Genomic DNA, 8,766 nt, shown 5'->3' with positions numbered 1-8,766 from the left:
CTTGTGGCGGAATAGACTTGTGGAAAGGGTCCAGGGAACTGATGGAGTCAGATCCTATAGAGCATGTGGTGAGCTGAGGACAAAGAGCAGCAGCTGTGCAAAGTAAGGCAGGAGGGAAGAAGGGAGCAGGAAGAGATGGACTTTCCAGAAGCACTTCTGGCTTTTGTAGGGTATGGCAGGAGATGGGAGGGAGTCCTTACCTCTCTGTTCTGGCCTGGGTGGTCCCTCATGGTCCTAAATAACAGCCTTTCCCTAGGGCCTCCTATTGATACCATAACACTCTCCTGTGCCCCCTCACACCAGAAAAATGTGCCAGCACAGTATTTGTCAATAATTGTACAGAGAAAAAAAATGCAATGAAGTTCAATCCAGCTGGTGGTGGGTCACGAGTGGTGTTCCCCAGGGCTCAGTACTGGGGCCAGTTCTCTTGAATATCTTTATCAATGATCTGGAGGAGGGGACTGAGTGCACCCTTAGCCAGTTTGCAGATGACACATGGATGGGCAGGAGTGTCGATTTGCCTGAGGGTAGGAAGGCTCTGCAGAGGGATCTGGACAGGCCAGCTGTGTGAAGTTCAACCAAGCTCAGTGCTGGGCCCTGCACTCGAGTCACCACAAGCCCACATGCTGCTCCAGGCTTGGGCAAGAGTGGCTGGAAAGTGCCCAGCAGAAAACAACCTGAGTGTGTTGGTCAACAGCAGCTGAATATAAGCCAGTGTGTACCCAGGTGGCTAAGAAGGCCAAACAGCATCCTGGCTTGTGTCAGCAACAGCGTGTGGCCAGCAGGACCATAGCAGGGTTCAAGCAATTCAGCAACACACTCAATATATATAAAATATGTTATTGTATTGGGAAGAAAAGCCTCTTCTTTACGTTATCACAGAGCAAATCTCAACTGTAAGCTATGAGTGTAAACTTTTTACAAATATATTTATAGTCTATATTTAGTGAATTAAAGATGGAAGTACTTGGTAAAAATCAATGGCAAGGACAATCATGGAGGGATCATAAGCACTTTGGAGGACTAATGATGATTTTGATACATTTGAGAAATTGTTTTTAATTACAAGAGGAAAACTAATACAAACAGATAATTGAGAAAAAAAGAAGTTGGATACTAGACTAATATAGATAAGATAACGTATAATAGCTCCTGCTTTTTTTAAAACCTGGGTATTATAAATGAAAGATGGCAGCCTTTATAATTAGACTTATAAATGAAGTCAATGATTAGCTTTACTAATATAAAAATTGTGCTAGAAATGTTTTTTTAGGCACCATAATCTCAGCACTGTTTTTTTAAAACAAAACCTTTCAGAAAGCCCTAATGAAATCTGAAATGAATGGGATTTCAGAAAGGGGTCTAGGTTGGACATGAAAGATCTACTTTTTTTTGTTTGATTTTATTTATTTATTTATTTGTCAAAAGGAAAACTGCTTATGTTCTAATGAAGATTTTACAGAGAAATCTTTCTGGAGACATTTTTTTATTAGATGATTGTTGATCTGTAGCTTAATCTTAACATGAGTCAGACTCATACATAATGGTGAATTAGCCTTGGGTAGCAGCCAGACTCCTGCCCATCTGCTTGCTCACTTCCCATCCTCAGTGGGACAGGAGGAAAATAGGATGAGAGAGCTTCTGGGTTGAGATAAATTCAGGGAGGTCACTTACCATTGACCATTATAGGCAAAACAGACTGACTTTAGGAAAAGTAATTTAATTTGTTGCCAATTAAAATAGATTCAGGTATTGAGAAACATACCTTAAACCAACAATTTTTGTCCTCTTTCTTCCCACTCCTTTAGCACTCCCCTGATAGGCACAGCAGAGATGGGGGTCAGGAGGCTATGGTCAGTACATATCTGTTCCTCTTTGCTGCTTCTTTCTCTTCACAATTTTCCCCTGCACCAGTGTGGGGTTTTTTCATGAGCTGTAGATGCTCAAGATAATTCTGCTCTGTTGTCAGGTCTCCATTTAAGGTCAGGGTGGTTGGAGCTCTAAGCAACCTCAATATGTCCCCCCTTACTGCAGGGGGGTCTAACTAGGTGACCTTTAAAGGCACCTTCCAACCCAAACAGTTGTATGGTTCTATATTCTATGTTTGACTTTTTTGTTAAGAGAAATAAAATACAATTTGAATAAATGAATTCCTGTTTTTTGTCTGGATCTTACACCTGTTTCTTTAAATAAAAGGCAGGGCACCCAAGTGTCTGCTGAGATATGGACCTTAGTCACTAGCATCTACGTTTGTTTCTAGGGGGAACTGATTTAATTTTTACTTGTTCTAACTTCCTTCATTCTTAACCAGCTCTGACTGTGCTTTTTCTAGAGAATGTATCTAATCAAGGCAAAGCCACACATCCTGGGTACTTCTGTGCAATTCATGGTACCAAGTTTGCTGTACAATAACCAGAAGTGAGGCAAGGATATAAGGCCATGACCCTTCCAAGTGCTTCATGCTATATTAGCAGGGACTAATCATTAAACAGGACATTACAAAGATTGCTCTATTTCCCATTAATTTCATAAGCCTCACACTGAGTTATCTGTGAATGCATGTGTATCACTTACAGTTACTTTTCTTAATAAATGATTCATATTTAATGGGAATAATAAGTGTTGCTGCAAGTTTGTAATATGATTTTTTTCACTGCAATTTCCTTCTCGCTGTTCTTTCAAAACACTTTATCTTCTATGCTAATAATTAGCAAATTCTTGTTAGTTGAAGGGGAAATCATATCTTACAGTATTTGCATCAGATAAACCAGATTCATTATAAACCATCTGAGTACTATGTTTTGCAGGTCATGGGAAATGAATTCCCAAAACATAAAAATATGCATTATTTTTTTATCATGAATCTAAAATATCATCTCTTTCTGTCTTCTACTGTAAATATTTTCATTTGTCTTTAGTAGTAGCACTCTGGATTAAATGGTGAATGAGAAATGCAATACAAAAAGTTTTGTGACTCCATCATAAATACGTACAGTACCTGGGGTGGTTTATACATTCAAGTATGCATGTGCTCCTTTTAAACATGTGCATTTTCCATTTAAACTGGAGAATCTGGTTTAATTAGTAGTGCTTTAATTTAATTGATTCTGAGAACAGTGACAATCTCCTAAAATTATTCTGCTTGTGATAGACAAACCAACAAAAGATCTAAGTGAACCAACAAAGAAAGGTGGAAACACAGAATCAGAGAAGACCTGAGAATAGAAGGGGCCTCTGGAGACTGTTAAGTTTGACCATCTGCTCCGAGCCAGGTCACCTAGAACAGGATGTCCAGGACCATTACCACTCTCTCTGAACATTTCCAAGGATGGAGACTCCAGAACATCTCTGGACAGTGTGTGCTAGTGTTTGACCACGCTCGCTGCTAAAAGGCTTTTCTTACGTTTATATACAATGTCCTGTGTACATGTGGTGAGCAGGGACATCTTCAACTAGATCAGATTCCTCACAGCCCTGTCCAACCTGACCTTGAATGTTTCCAGTAAGGGGGTATCTACACCTCTCTGGGCAACCAAATGTCTTCTTTATACCTCGTCTAAATCTACCTTTTTTTTTAGTTTAAAACCACTGCTGCTTATCCTATTGCAACAGTCCCTACTAAAAGGTCTGTCACTATCTTTCTTATAAGCCCCCTTTAAGTATTGAAAAGCCACAATAAGGAAGAAGTAGATCTGCTGAATTTAAATGGGATCATTCATAAGACTTCAGTCACTTCATATTGTACTTACCTTGTGCAAAGGGATGCCTACCCTCCCTACTTCTGCTTATGCCTAATTTTCTGTAAGTAGGTAATGCCACTGTTATTGGTTATGTTCTCTATTGTTATGTTATGTCATCAGTTGTGGGCACATTTGTAGAACAGCGAAAGTAAATTCTTAAATTATTTATGAAAAATATAACTTTCATACATTCTTTTTTTTTTAATATATTAGTATATTTCATGGAAAGGGAATGTTATTTCAGTAATAGTATTTTCACACCAGCCAATGAATTTTCTCCATATTTTAAACATCAGGCACTTTGCAATTATGCCCAAATAACTTAGTATTGCACACAGATCTGTCAAGGCACTATGTAACTTCTGGCAACAGATTTTATTTAATTTTACTTTAATAAAAAATGTTATACAGCTTTAGTTGTATCAGTATTTTATCCTGAACCATATGTCATTGCAACACTTTATTTCAGAAGGCACATTATAAATAAAAAAAATAAATGGCAGTGAAAGTGGAAGTGGCCTGGTAGATTTATATATTACATTAATAGACATAATAAGGCCTTCCTTCCTTCCTAACTAACTAACTAACTAACTAAAAAAAAGCAAACAACAAACAATCAAAAAAACCCTCTATGAGATTCAATCAGCTTTGAAGTGTTGAATTTATTTTTTTTTTATTTTATTTTAATTTTCCTGACCAGTTCCTTTGATTTCCACAGGTGTGGAGCAAACACAGCATTCCTCAGCAGCCTCAGGAGTTGTTGCTGTTTGCACTTTTCTTACAAGGCCCTGATGGATGGTAAGTTATTAGATAGATAATCAAAGAACAGCAGAGGGCAGGACAGCTTTCATCTTCTAATTTTCAGCTGATAAAGACATTGTTCCATTTCTTCAAGACAAAAGATCAAATGGCAGCAAACGTTGGATCTGACACTATGATTCACTGTCTGTAGGTATTTCCGCTAGATAAGCCAATCCTTCTTAAAACACTCACAACATCATGTAATGAAGATGATACAAATGTAAGTACTTATTTATACCAAAAGAGTATAAGATTCAGAGAGAGGGAAAAGGTTTCTTAAGGTTTATATTTATAGCTACAACTCAGAGTACTTACGCTGGCACTGCTTGTCAAAACCATCAGTGAAACTTCCTATGGTGCTAACCAGTGTTAAGTGAAGGGGAGTAGGGGTGTAAAGATAACAGTATTAAAATGGACAGTTGTGCAGCTGCCAAAAGTTCTTCTATACTGAAACTGCACACTTGTAATTTGACAGGTTTAGGGGCTGGAGTACTGTCTCGGCTATAGGGCTGGGTTACATTCTCTGCTGGGCATTAGTTTTTACAATTTATGATGTTTGCAGCAAGTGCATTGTTTTTTGTGGCTAATGAAAATGTGGCAGAGAATGGAGGAAATATAGGTAACTTTTTTTTTTTTTCTTCCCCACCTCATGAGGAAAACCCTTCAATAAATAATTAGAATGTTAGCAGAGGAGGAAGCTCATCAGGAAAAAAGTTCTTGTTTTAATAAGATCCATACTGCTTTTAATACTGCTTGATGGCAAAACATTTTTAAGTAACAAGACAGAATTTAGACGAGTGTTTGAATGGTGGCCCTATTATTTAACTGTATGATATTTTCAGGTGGGTGAAATAAATAATTGAAGAAATTCCTGACTGCATTGGGCTTTTTAACATCTCTCAGTTTAAAGGGCAAGATTACTAAATTATTTAGCTCACTTCATAGATTTTGTCCTTGCAGTAATAAGGAGGAGAACAAAATTATCACGTACTTCTGCTAAGGTACATGATGAAAGGAGAAATTAAAGAAACATAGGAGGTACAGGACAATGACATCCTCCTGAATGTCTTTTGAGTCCCAAGTGGATATTTCTTTGCTTATAATTTTTACTATGTTTTAAAGCAGGAGTAAAAGAATATGAATGTCTCAGGACAACTTTAGACATGTTTTAAATATTGACTCTAAACAAAATAATAAAATGCACCCCCTATGCCTGCCTTCCTTAGTAACTTTTGTTGTCTACAATTTTTGCACTGCTACTTTGTCTGACAAGGGATATCGGGGCTGTTCAGGAATCACAAAATAGGTATCTCCAGGGCTCTCTTCAAAGGGGCCTTTTCTGATGCTCAGGGTCTCCTAGAAAACACAATGCTGACTTTAAAATGATGGGCATGCCAGCACCATGGTTGTTACCAGCATCCTGCAGAGGAGGAAGAGTACTTTTTTATATTGGAAACTTGGAGATCTGGATTCAAGGCTCAAGGCTGAGGTTTGACCTTTGGCTCAAACTTCTGAAGATGAAACCCATGTGGGAGCATGATATCTCAGCTGTATCAGGCTAGCCTGAAGTGCTTCAGCACTCCTCCCATCCTCCATGTTGAAGCTGAAACGAACATCTGCAGAAATCAATGCAGCCAGAGAACCCACTGGAAAAACCCCACTACATTTTGCACCAGTACTCCTTAATGCACATGACAAGTGTTCGAGGCATCTTCTGCAGAGGAGTACCCTTTTCATTCTGTTAAAGAATTAGGAATCACTTTCTCCCTGAGGACCTCAGATTTGCTACCATGAGGCTGTCCGACTTTTGCAGGTTTTCTTCCAGTGTTGCTGATCACCTAGTGTCTGCTGATCGCAGCTGCCTGCTGAGAGAGTACAGATGACTCACAGATAGAGAAAGGTCTTAAACTCTGGTGTCTCATTTCTGGATGAATCAATTAGCTGGTGAAACTGAAAAACACGTATTAGTCTCCTGAGCCTTTGCCTATTATCCTTCAGCTAGGCTGCATAGCTTCTAAAGAACCAACAGAGGAGAGGCAAACAGCCACATATATAGGAAATGTACAGATAATTTCTTCATGTGGTGTTCATGGATATTTTCTTTATATTTATCTATATATAATATATTCTATATATAAAATACATAATATATAATATATATTATGTGTATAAATATATATTATATATATATTTTATATATTTATATTTTCACTCCTGTAAGTAAAAGCATATTCTCCAATGCACTTGCTGATCACTTACAGGTGTTTCTCACAGATCAAGGAGTCTTGAAAGAGATACTGCAGAATGTGAGAAACCTTAAGACCAAAGGTTATGATTACACACAAGTTAAAAAAAATAGGTCTCTGAGTTTTCTCATCAGGGTGTGGAGTTGAATATTCTGTCATATATGGAGTTGTTCTTGATAGTTGGCTTTCACCAGGGTAGTGCTTTGGAAATTATTTTGTTTGGTGACTTTTGTAGGAAGCTTTTTCTCCTTTTGTTTGAGTACGGACTGCATTGCCAAGGGATATACAGACACCATGGCATATTTTTGGATAAGTGAACAAATGAATGCATTTTCTAAAGCAAAAGCTTATAAAATTAGGTTAAATGTCTATAAAGATGGACCAGTCTACCCAAATCCTTGTCACGGTGATCTTATAAAAACACTTTTGTTGCAACTTCTGCTACTTTATTTTTTTTGTTTGTTTTGTCTGAAACATGTTCAGTTCATACTGGACAATTTTCTTTAAACCAAGCGTCTATAATCCAAATTTGCAAGTCTCAAAGGATATGATAAGATCATGTGGCCCTCAGTCACCAAGTGCTGAGTTTTGCCCCAACTAAGGTAAGTCCCTGAGTCAACACCCAGAGAGTCAAATAGATTACTCATTTCATAGTCTCCTGAATTTTGACTGATACAGAAGTAATGAATCTAAATTGTAGTGATGATCCCATATACCTTTCTGGATTATTAACTTGTCTAATAATAATGATGATGATGATGATAAAAATATTAGTAGTCTGTCATTGGCAACTGCACATTATTACCTCAGCAGTAGGGTTATGGAATCTGGTTTGTTTTGTACAGTTTGTACAGCATAGGAAGCTTTTCTAAAATCAAGATCCATGTTGTGTACTGTGTAATTCCTGTAGCATTATTCCAGTGCCATCAGGGACATCCATCAAGTATGACCTTCATTTAATTAGTCCATCCAGTTTCCTCTTCCTACTATATATATATGGGATTTATGTTAGTCATCCTGTGCAGCCTCTGGTACTTGCTGTAGCCAGACATTTTACACTTTTTCTTTTGCCGCTTTCACAAAATTCATGGATTCTCTCTCTATGATTCTTTTTCATCGTAATTTTTTTATGTTCTTAAAGGTTTTTGTCTATGAAGGCTTTAGGATTATGTCAGAAGTGTTGCTCAGAGGGAAAAAAAAACCCAGGCATGTTCAAGCCATGTTGTTACTCTCATTCTTCTGCAGTTACACAAATACAGAAATCTATTTCAGACACAGTATTTCTTACCTGACAAGAATAACAACAGGTACAAAACAGCACCAACACCAACTTCTCCTTTCTCAGACAAAAGATTTATCCAGCTTTTTGTGAAAGGTTTTAATTTGGATCAGATTCTCTTGAAAGGATCTTTTCAACTTCCCACAGAGTGGCTGAGCTTTCTGATTAATCATGTGAATGCCTAAAAAAAAGGACCACAGGAATATTATGTGTGAATTGCTCAAAATGGGGAAATACCAAGTGTCACGATCCGTGACCTATTATATCTCCTTTTTGGAGTGTATTAACTTATCAGGATTTGCTGAGAGATCCACACGTGGGTATCGCCTCACACAGAGGAGACAGGGGCTTATGCCCTGACTTTTTCGAGTGAATAACTTGCTCAGTGCTTACTAATATTTCCAATAACAGCAGCCAATCCCCAATTAGAATTTACGAAATGCACGGTTTATTGTGGGGAAAACAAAGCAATTTGGGGCAGGAGGTTCAAAAGGAGTGATTAAAACACATGAAATACACCTTAGTTACACACCTTATTTACTTATTTAAGTGAGGGAAGGAGGGGGAGGGATATGCCCGACGAAGTTCCCGTATAGGGTCACGATTTGTACTGTCTCCTATAAGCTGAGGTAGCCGGAATTATCTCACCACGCGGCGGCGCAGATAGGACGAGCTGGGTCGAGCTGGGTCTGGCTGGAGC

The sequence above is a fragment of the Chaetura pelagica genome, unplaced genomic scaffold (assembly GCF_000747805.2).
Source record: "Chaetura pelagica isolate M959 unplaced genomic scaffold, ChaPel_1.0 scaffold90, whole genome shotgun sequence".
NCBI classification, from domain to species: domain Eukaryota; kingdom Metazoa; phylum Chordata; class Aves; order Apodiformes; family Apodidae; genus Chaetura; species Chaetura pelagica.
The sequence above is the reverse complement of the archived record's forward strand: the minus strand, read 5'-3'. Positions refer to the sequence as shown.